Here is an 11,614-nt window from a genome sequence, read left to right on the forward strand (position 1 = left end):
GTGATGTCGTTCCATGATATGAGAGTTAATGCGCGAAGGGTGATGTCGTGTCGTTTCTATTAATTTTATGGTGAGATTGAGAGTAAAAGCACGAAGGGTTATGCCGTACATTTTTCCTTACTGTATTCACTATTCCTGTTGATTCATGGTATATTGACTGCTCCGGTAATCTTTCTGTTGTAGTTCTTTATCTTGTATTCCCCTCAGTATGTTCCCCTTCCGACATTTCCTGTTTAGTTCTTTATTTCTGTTATTTGTATATACACTATTAAATTGTACAGGTTGATTTGTAGGTGCCTTGACTTAGCCTCGTCACTACTTCGTCAAAGTTAGGCTCGATACTTACCAGTACATGGGGTCGGTTGTACTGATACTGCGGTTGTACTGATACTGCACTTTGCACTTTCTGTGCAGATTTTGATACCGGCTCGGGTTGAACGAGATTTTGCTATTGGTCCGCTGTCCGGAGACTCAAGGTAGATCTGTCGGCGTTCACAGACCTTGAAGTTCTCCTCTATATTTTATGTTCTACTATTTCTTTCATTCAGATAGTTGTATTTCTTTCAAACTATTACTTGTAGTAAATTCTAAAATGCTCGTGAATTGTGACTCCATATCCGGGTGGTAGTAATTAATACAGTTTTATGAGGCTAATTTTTCAAAGAAACACCAATTCTCATTAACGGTCAAGTGACCCGTCCCAAACTCAAGTAAATGAAATTTAACCTTTTTCAATTCCTTTATCAAGTTCCAATATGATTTAAGTAATTAAATTAATAAGTAGGGTGCAAACATCGCAAGTATAACATGATTTGGGTCCTAGACTATCCAGACATAAGCATAATTAGTAGCTACGTACGGACTCCCGTCACCTCGTGCATACGTAGCCCTCCCACAAGTAGAAACACATATTAAATCAATTTACCTATGGGGTTAATTCTCGAAGTAGAAACACATATTCCATAGCCGGCTCCAATGCCACAAGTAGAAACACATATTCCAACCTAAAAACTTACCTTGAAGTTCCATAGACGGCTCCAATGCCACTCTAATACCTCAAACCAATGCTTGACGGTCCAAACCTATGCAATCAATGTGCAAACCAATCAGAAGGTGTTCTCATACCCATAATTAATCAATTTAAACAATTTCCAACTCCGCTCGAAAGTGGATAAAATCAATGCTCGGGCCCACATGCCCGGATTTCGAAACCTTTTGAAGATAAACTTTACCCATAACACCCCGAACTCAAATATATAATTTATTCTCAATTCAATGTCCAATTTCTTGGTCAAAATCCAAAAATACCAATTCCTATGTTTTCTTCCAAAATTCCACAATTTCTATTAATTTCCATGTTCCATTTCATGTATAACTCATGTATTTAATTCACAATAAGAAAATATCACTTACCCCATACTAGATGATGAAGATGGCACTCCAACATTTCTCCAAATATCGGCTCCCGTGGAAAAAGTGAAGTGAAAATGAGCCAAACCCCGATTTAAAAAGAACACTGCCCAGTCCGACCTTCTTCGCGAACGCGGAACTTCCCTCGCGTTCGCGAAGCACAACCTGCTTCAGCTCCAATTTCCTCCTTCGCGATCGTGAAGACAAGCTCGCAAACGTGATGCCTTTCCAGGCCTGACCATCGCGAACGCGAAGCCATCCATGCGAATGCGTAGGCCAGAAACTTCCCATGCCCAACTTACCTTACGCGAACGCGAGAGGGAAATCGTGAATGCAGAGCGCAACTGCCCAGACCTTTGTGAATGCGACTCCCTGATCGCGAACGCGTAGAAAAAATGGCCCAGTCTAAAACTCCTTCGCGAACTCGTAAGGCCTTTCGCATTCGCGAAGGATAACACCAGCACTAGCAACATCAGCTCAACCAAATTTGGCCTGGAACAACCCCAAAATACACCCGAGGCCCCCGGGATCCTGTCCAATCACACCAACCAGTCCCATAACATAATACAAACTTGCTCGAGGCCTCAAATCACATCAAATAACATCAAAATCATGAATCGCACCCCTATCAAATCACGTCTGATTGACCTCAAATTTTGCACATAAATCACATTTGACATTACGGACCTACTCCAACTTCCGAAATCGGAATCCGATCCTAATATCAAAAAGTTCACTCCCGGTCAAACTTTCCAAAAATCATCAAATTTTCAACTTTCGCCAAATGATCCTGAAATGACCTACGGACCTTCAAATCCACATCCGGACGCGCTCCTAAGACCAGAATCATCATACAGAGCTATTCTCATGCTCGGAATACCAAACGGACATCGATAACATTGAAATACACTGAAACTCAAATTCATGAAAGTCTTCCAAAAATACCAATTTTCCACAACAAGCGTTGTAACGCTCCCAGGTCATCCAAAACCCGATCCGTACATACGTTCAAGTCCAAAATCATCATACGAACCTATTGGAACTTTCAACTCCCGATTCCGAGATCGTTTACTCAAAAGCCAAATCTTAGTCAATTCTTCCAACTTAAAGCTTCCAAAATTTGAATTTTTTTCCAAATCAACTCCGAACTTGTCGAAATTCAATCCCGACCAGACGAACAAGTCATAATACCTGAAGTGAAGCTACTCAAGGCCTCAAACTTCCGAACAACGCGCTATAGCTCAGAACGACCGATTGGGTCGTTACATTTTTCATTTTTTGTCTTCTTATTTTGGAGTTTTACGTGCGAAGCATCTATTTAAACGTATCAGAATTAGAATACAATTTGAAAAGATGAGTCAGAAGAACGTATTCCCTTGATTTTTCTAATCAAATATGATAGACATATTAACTTTATATGTAACGCTAAGCCTTTGAACATATATATTTTTACAAAATAAAACAAATTAGTTGCCAATATACAATTTCAACACCTATTGAAATATTCAATTGCTATGCAGCGGTTGGATTACTTCCAACATGCATACTTGTTCGTTCTTGATGATTATTGTGGAGGTATATTTCTTCTCCTTTTTATTTTTATATACATAAAGAATATCCTCCATGAAGAAGTTCATCAAGATAAAGCAAACAAAAATATTTATCAAAATGAATTGTATAAGAAAGCGAGAAAAGGTCTGTCTATCGAAAAATAATGAAGAATTTTGTGTGGGTTGGAAGAATTACGTTTGAAAGACAACTTCTAATAATTTTTCCATAAAAATCATACACATGAGACAAATTTATTTATATAGATTTTAGCTCGTCTTTTCTTAAACCAGGACATTTAATTTTATAAAAAATGATATATTAATCAAGACCAGCTTGATAAGACGAAGTGGGCGTTTGGACATAAGAATTGTAATCCAAAAAAAGTGAAATATGTTTTTCAAGTGAAAATGATATTTGAAAATTAGAGTCGTGTTTGGACATTAATATAATTTTGGGTTGTTTTTGAATTTTTGTGAGTGATCTAAGTAAATTTTGAAAAATAGTTTTTTGGATTTTTTCAAATTTTCGAAAAATTCCAAAATTCTTCTTCAAGTAAAAATTAAAAAATTTATGGCCAAACACTGATTTCGAAAAAAGTAAAAAAAATTCGAAAAAAGTGAAAAAATTCCTGCGTCCAAACGGGCTCTAAGATTTTAATATCATAGCTGGAAGGGGGGAAAATAAAGAGAAAAAAGAGTGGTGATGTCATGACCCAAAAGGCACCTAGTCGTAATGGCACCTAATCCTAATGCTAGGCAAGCCAAACATAGAACAATGTAACTCAAATGATAGATCATTAATAACAAGGAATAAAATGATCGAATTCTGTACAACCTCCCAAGGACTGGTAATACAAGCTATGAGCCACTATAATTTAGATTTACAAACCGAAATGAAGAATAAGTACAATATCTTTTTGAAATTTACATAAACAGAGTATTATGTCCTACACTACCTTGAACAAGGGGTAGCTTGAATCTGGAACGCTGGAACGTCTTCGGTGCAAGGGCTTCCTCTTCCACAGCTACGTAGCTCCAAGATCTACACACAAGGTGCAGAAGTGTAGTATGAGTACAACCGACCCCATGTACTTAGTAAGTATCTCGACTAACTTAAGTGAAATAGTGGCGAGGTTTTTAGGTCAAAAGAAAGTCACTTCTATGTTCACATGTGCAGATGATGAGCAGAAAGAGCGATACGAGAAAGATTCACAAATAGTCAAGTAATAGCTGAAACAAGAATACAATGACAGAGGGCCGCTGAATAACATGATCTCAATTCTCATATCACAATACCGAGATAAACTCTACAACCACAAACAACTACAACACACCAACCTCTATTGCGGCGCGCAACCCGATCCCAACACTTAACACAATAACTGTTGCGGTGTGCAATCTGATCCCAATATCAATAAATATTATTGTGGCGTATAACCCGATTCCAATACCAATAAATACTATTGTGGCGTGCAATCCGATCCTAAATATAATATCATGGGTTTATATGTAACTACTCTACAACAACCAAGCACGGGAGAGTTCACAACATAACACCAAGAAAACAAACACGAGGTATTCAACTAGGAAATACAAATCAAATAGAGTAAGATGGGCAGTCTAATATCAAAGCTAGTCTATCGTATAAAATAACAAGGCTTCCACAAAGCATAACATGCAACCAATCTAAAAGTTACCCAATCCGATTAAGCAAAGGAGAGTAGAACATGAAACAAGTAAAAATATTTGTCAAGTAGGAACATGGATCAAACGAGGCATTCAATATACGAAATCATGTAGCAAGTAAAAGCATGTAGCAAGTAAAGACATTCAATAAGTGAAGGTATATGGTAAGTAAAAGCATATAATAAGTGAAAGCACATAGTGAGTGATGACATATAGAAGGTTAAGACAATTAACAAGTAAATCATATGACAATTAGATGCATGTAACATATATGGGCTAATAACAAGTAAAGACATGAATTCGAAGAGGACATGTAATAGAAGTAAATCAAGTGAAAGAGCAGGTGTAACAACAATGGACAAGGTAAAGGCATAGCTATAACAGTAACAGACCAAAAGGGAAAGCTAGGAACTCAAGCGGAAGGTATTATACAAAATAACGAACACTAATAGAAACCAAAGAAAAGGGCATGTAAGAACTTAACGAATGAGTTATCATAACAGAAATCCAACTTTCTTCCTTTTCACATGGTGATAACCACAAATCAATATCATTTTAAATCACACGGAAATATTCATCATGCCAACATCATACTAACCGCACAGAAATACCCATCATGCCAAACATAGCCTGAAGGCCCCAAACACCATATATTAATACGAATAAAGAAGCTTTTGTAACATGACAATAACCGATATGGATATAGATTCTTAATACTACGATCAAGTTAAGTATTCTAACAAATCTTGAAATCCCTTTTTAAGGTGTCTCATGTTCTAACATGATTTCTAACACATATAATTGAGTTTACTAGTCATGGAATTAAATGAAGCAAAGGTTAAGGGATCATCAAGTTCAACAAAGGCAAAAAGAAGCATGTAATTCCCCCTCCCGAGCATGGAAAGCGTGGCTCATATATATACCCTCGTCACCTCGTATATGCATCACCCCCATGTAGCAAACAATATCAATTAGTAGGAAAAAAACTCTCAATAAAGTTAGGCAAGACACTTATCTTATTCCAGAAACATTTCACCAATCTAATACCGTCTACCATAGAAATAATCCTCAAAACGATCAAAACCTAGTCAAATATCATCTAACAAATTCAAATAATGCTAAATAAAATATCCCCAATCAATAAAGGTTCAATCTTGGCCAAAATTTCAAAAGTCAACTCGGGCCCACGTGGTCGAAATTCGAGATTCAGGCCAAATTTCGATTACCCATTCACCCCCGAACCCTGATATATAATTTGTTTCAAAATTTCTACCTCAATTTGACGTCTAAATCTCAATTTTACAAAATCCCCAAGTTTTACCCAAACCCCCTAATTTCTACCATGAAATTCTTAGATTTGATGTAAAGAAAACTCATGAAAAGTAATTGAAATTGACTGAAAAACAGTTGAAGATGCTACCAATAAATTTGGAAAGAAAATGTTCTTCAAAAATAGCCTCTAGAGTGTTTAGGTTTAAGAAATGGTGTAAAATGAGCTAAGTCCTAATTTCTCCCTCTTTTACCCAACTACAGGTGATGCATTTGCGAATATTTGTTCGCAAATGCGATTCCTGCAAATACGACACACAAATCGTAATTGCGATTAGCGCATCAAACCACCCAACATCACAAAATGCGACAAAAACCTCGCAAATGCGATCTGCCCACTGACCGCAAATGTGAGCTAAGCTTCCCATTAGTTGCCTGCCACCAGCCCTTAGTCGCAAAAGCGACTCAAAGATCGCAAATCCGAACTCCCAGAGTCCGCAAATGCAATCTAGTGTTCACAAATGCAAAATACCAACCCACCAGCCCCTTATCGCAAATGTGATCATTGAACCGCAAAAGCGAGCTCACAAATGTGAGCCAGATCTCGCAAAACATTTGCGACCTAAGACACCAGCAGTTGTGCACCAGCAGCCCTTAAACTAACTAAACTCATCTGATAAATACTAGAAACTCACCCGAGACTTTCGGGCTTCAAACTGAACTTGCACACTAGTTTAATACCATTATACAAATTTGCTCGCAACCTCAAATCATTAAAATAATATCATATAACAGGAATTGATCTTCAAAACTCAAGAATTTTCAACTTAAACTCAATTTTTACATTGTTTCACATAACACGCCGGAATACGCTCAAGTCACCCTGGACCCCAACCAAGCATGCGTATAAGTCCAAAAATATCATACGAACCTATCGAAATTGTCAAAATACTGATCTGAGGTCGTTTAGTCAAAATGTTGACCGTGGCCAACTTAAGTCCCATTTTAAGCCTAAAACCACTTTTTCTTCAAATTTTTATGTAAACACTTTCTAGAAAATGACAAGGACCATTCACGTAAATCAAGAAACATCAAATGAAGCTATAGAAGGTCTCGGAGCACAGAAATAAGGCTAAAACATAAAACGACCTATCGGGTCGTACAATAATACACCACATGAAGCTACTCACGATGTCAAACTACCGAGCCAAATGCAAATGCTCAAAACGACCAGTCGGGTCGTTACATTCTCCCCTACTTAAACATACGTTTGTCCTCGAACGTGCCAAGAGTCATTTCAAAGTCATCAATCACTGTATAACCTCATCATGCACATACTCATGGGTGGTCCCACGTTACCCCAATCCACATAAGCCTGACGACAATACATATCTGAAGATCCTTACTTCAACCTTAGTCCGTAAACCTTAGAATCAAGTCTCCCATATCCATAATTCATTATAAGACATGATCCTTGTACGTACACACTGTATAAATCATAACAAGCTACACCAAGTAGTCAATACACTGCCACGGTCAACCACACTATGTGCCACATAACTCATGTACTCACAACAATAACTCCTGACCACAATAGGTGCTCATTACCAAATCCGATACTGGTAATATAATTCATATCAAATAAAACCTCATCCCGAACCTTCGCAATTCTTCTAATGATAAAGGGAACATGCAGAAACTCGTAACCACCTATGCAATCAACAAGTCGAGGAGATCATTTATCTGACAAGGACCGCTGCCAAATTCTAAGTGGTAGTATAGAATGATTCTTCCAGACATTCTCTATCCCAATCCGATAGTGCAAATATCAAGTCTAGAAACCTTGTTTCACCCAATATAAGAAGCCCAACCGACAAGTCGCACCAAAAAGCACATGGAACCCCACACAATGCGATCCGTACACCAAACAAGTAATAACTCAGATATGACAGATAATAGTAAGAGGGTAAAATAAGAAGGCTACCAAAAAAGTTAAACATGCAGGGTAATATTGACATATTCATATGAACTATTTCCATAAAGTAGAAGCAAATCACACAAAATAAGGATAAGGAGTCACATCTCATCATAGTACCGGTGCGACATGCAATCCGATCCCACACACTATTGTTATGGCACGCAACCTGATCCAATCATATCAATCCACAAAGGAATACCCATTAAGGCATAATGTCTGTGCTCACTAATCACATATGCATCAACATCAAGCATGACAAAGTGCACAAATATAATAGGGGGAGGTGAATAGACATAACACAACACGGAAAAAGAGGCAAGCACAGCTAAGGTGCAATAAGCAAATCATCATCGCGAGATCCATCTCGCCCATATATTGCCACCAGGTCTAAATAAGATTACATCATGCATGTGAATCACCAAATAGCCTCACAACCCATCCTAGCATAAGAGAGAAACACTCAACATAAACCAGGGCGCGAATAACATCCATTCCGCCAGATGATATATCTACGGTAACACTTGCGTAAGAGTGAGCAAACCAGATCTAATATAGACTATACATCCTCATTTAAGCCAGTAAATATCGCCCAAACCAGTCTTGATCATTTCCAAACAGGTAAATAACCTTCCAAAATTCCATAGCAACCTATCCATAACACATACCATCAATTAACAAATTCTTAATATATCTTCACAGTTCATAACCAATGAATAGTTTGCCCGCGAGAACATCCAGTCTCTAAACCTCATGAATAATGGAACCTCCATATCTGATCCCAACTACACTACTCAAATGTCTAACACATCACTTGTGCACAATTATCTCACATAAGATACCCACATAAATCTTCTGCGCCACGTAGCAAAATTGAACCCCAGTAGCCCTAAACCCGACAATCACCGTATCACTAGTCAAGCATCCATAAGTCAAAACACAATGTGCCTTCTAAAATGCAGAATCTCCTCAAGCGACATCAAATAGTGTCAGCATTCTCTTAAATATTTGAAATCGTCTATTCCATCTAGAACTCATGACATTCCATTCGAAACTAAACCACAATCTTGTGCTCGCAACTTTCAATCCCACACAGCGCACCGCAACTATCACGCTAACTCATGAAAATACAAAAATTTGATAATCAATTCTAAATCACAAGCAGGATGAATACCTCATCAACCAAGAACCTTCCATTTAACTCAGTCCATGAGAACATCACCACACACAACACACCTTCTATACATGTGGAACACATCAACCCCGAGTCGTGGCCATAACCATCATGAATTCTTCGAAACTCGGTAACATATAATGAAGTCATCAGAACTGATTTCCTCTAGCTCAACCGAGTCACGCAAGCTACCAAACCCAAAAGTAACTCAATCTGGAATGCTCGCTCTAAAGGAACCTTCTGCGAATCCGAAGTTATTTTTTGCATCTCTCTAATACTGCTATGTAGAATCATTATTGATATAAAAGTACCGCTAATCCAGACACCATCCACTACCGATCTCAAGCCCTAACCATACACAAATTCTAGAATCCTCAAATACCATATATGAATCTTGGACTCATCAGAATCTTTTCGATAGTAATCTACCTTGCTCTAATCTCTACTACACAACCAATATGCACTGAATAACTTGCACTTTGCCAGTACTTGAATAACCAGAAGAAGCAACCAAGTGATTTATTTAACCTTGCACACTGCATCCGCAATGAGTATCAAACCTGAATCATCCCCCAAGGTCTCTATTTACCCATAAAGCATATTATATCATGCATCCACATATCCCTTGCTCGTAATCATCCTCGATGAAACCTTTCTCAAATCATATCCAATCCGCAAAAACATCCTAGTCCAAGAACTAATACAATGAATGACCATGCAATTAGATCGTTGTAGCAAACTCTCCCACTTAGCTTGAAGCCATATAACACATCGTCGGCATTCTACAATATCATTCCTTCATAGCTGCCCCGGTCTCGCACTGTTAATCAACTGAATACTTCATAAGCTCATGTAATACCAGTCATCAAACACTCCAAAGACTCTCCGAAGAGCATACTCATCTTGGTAACAGTACAACTGATTTCCTCAAATGCTCTAAAATAATAATATATGCATTCCACTTAATAGAAACCTTATATGAAACACGCAACCTCAAATCTTCACGCAGAAGATAACCCACCGGCTAAACTCAAATTAACAACTCCCCATGACCTCACCATGGTTACAACAACTAGGCAATTGATTAATACTCTTGAGTCTATGCTCGTCGACAAGATATAAGAATCTACTTAATCTCACAAATGAATAACTGGAAGAGCTACCAATACATCAACATCAAAGCCTGGACAATATATCGCTACAATAATCGAGCATCTACAGCCCTTCGCAACCCATCCACAATATCACAAGTTGTCGATGCACAATGATACTTGGTGCTCAACAACACATATTGACAAATAGAAAGCATCAAAGTCGCAAGTTTCAAGCTAAAATAAGGTTGCACGATAAAGAAAGAAAGAAGGGAAGTTTCCTAAATGACTTGTAGCCTCTCGAAGACAGGTATGGACGTTATCACATCGATCCGCAAGACTCTATTAGACACTTTCTCATGACTTGTAAAACCTACGAACCTAGTGCTCTGATACCAACTTGTCACGAATCAAAAACCACCTAGTCGTGATGACACCTAACCCTAATGCTAGGTAAGCCAAACATAGAAAGAGGTAACACAAATGATAGATTATAAATAACAAGGAATAAAATGACTAAATTCTATACAACCTCCCAAGGACTAGTAGAATAAGTCATTAGCCACTATGATTTAGATTTAAAACCAAAATGAAGAATAAGTACAATATCTGTTTGAAATTTACATAAACAGAGTTTAAGTCCTAAACTATATTGAAGAAGGGGTACCTTGAATCTGGAATGTTGGAATGTCTTCGGTGCAAGGGCTTCCTCTTCCACAGCTACGTAGCTCCAAGATCTGCACACAAGGTGCAGAAGTGTAGCATGAGTACAACTGACCCCATGTACTCAGTAAGTATCTCGACTAACCTCAATAAAATAGTGGCGAGGTTTTTAGGTCAAAAGATACTCACTTACTATGTTCACCTGTGCACATTATGAGCAGAAAGAGCGATACGATAAAGATTCCCAAATAATCACGTAATAGCTGAAATAAGAATATAATGACAGAAGGGCCCATAATAACATGAACTCAATTCTCATATCACAATACCGAGATAAACTCTACATCCACAAACAACTATAACACATCAACCTTTGTTGCAGCACATAACCCGATCCCAACATTTATCACAATAACTATTGCAGCGTGCAACCATATCCTAATATCAATAAATATTGTTGCAGCGTGCAACCCGATCCCAATATTAATAAACATTATTGTAGTATTCAATTTGATCCCAATATCAATAAATATCGTTGTGGCATGCAACCCGATCCCAAATATAATATCACAAGTTTATACGCAACTATTCTACAATAACCAGGCATGGGAGAGTTCCCAATGTAACACCAAGAAAACGAATACGCGATATTCAATTAGGAAATACAAATCAAATAGAGTAATATGAGCATTCCAATATTAAAGCTAGTCTACCGTATAAAATGAAAAGGCTTCCACAAAGCATAACATACAACCAATATATATAAAAGTCACCCAGTCTCGTTAAGCAAAAGGAA

Source organism: Nicotiana tomentosiformis, chromosome 9, assembly GCF_000390325.3.
Source record: "Nicotiana tomentosiformis chromosome 9, ASM39032v3, whole genome shotgun sequence".
NCBI classification, from domain to species: Eukaryota; Viridiplantae; Streptophyta; class Magnoliopsida; order Solanales; family Solanaceae; genus Nicotiana; species Nicotiana tomentosiformis.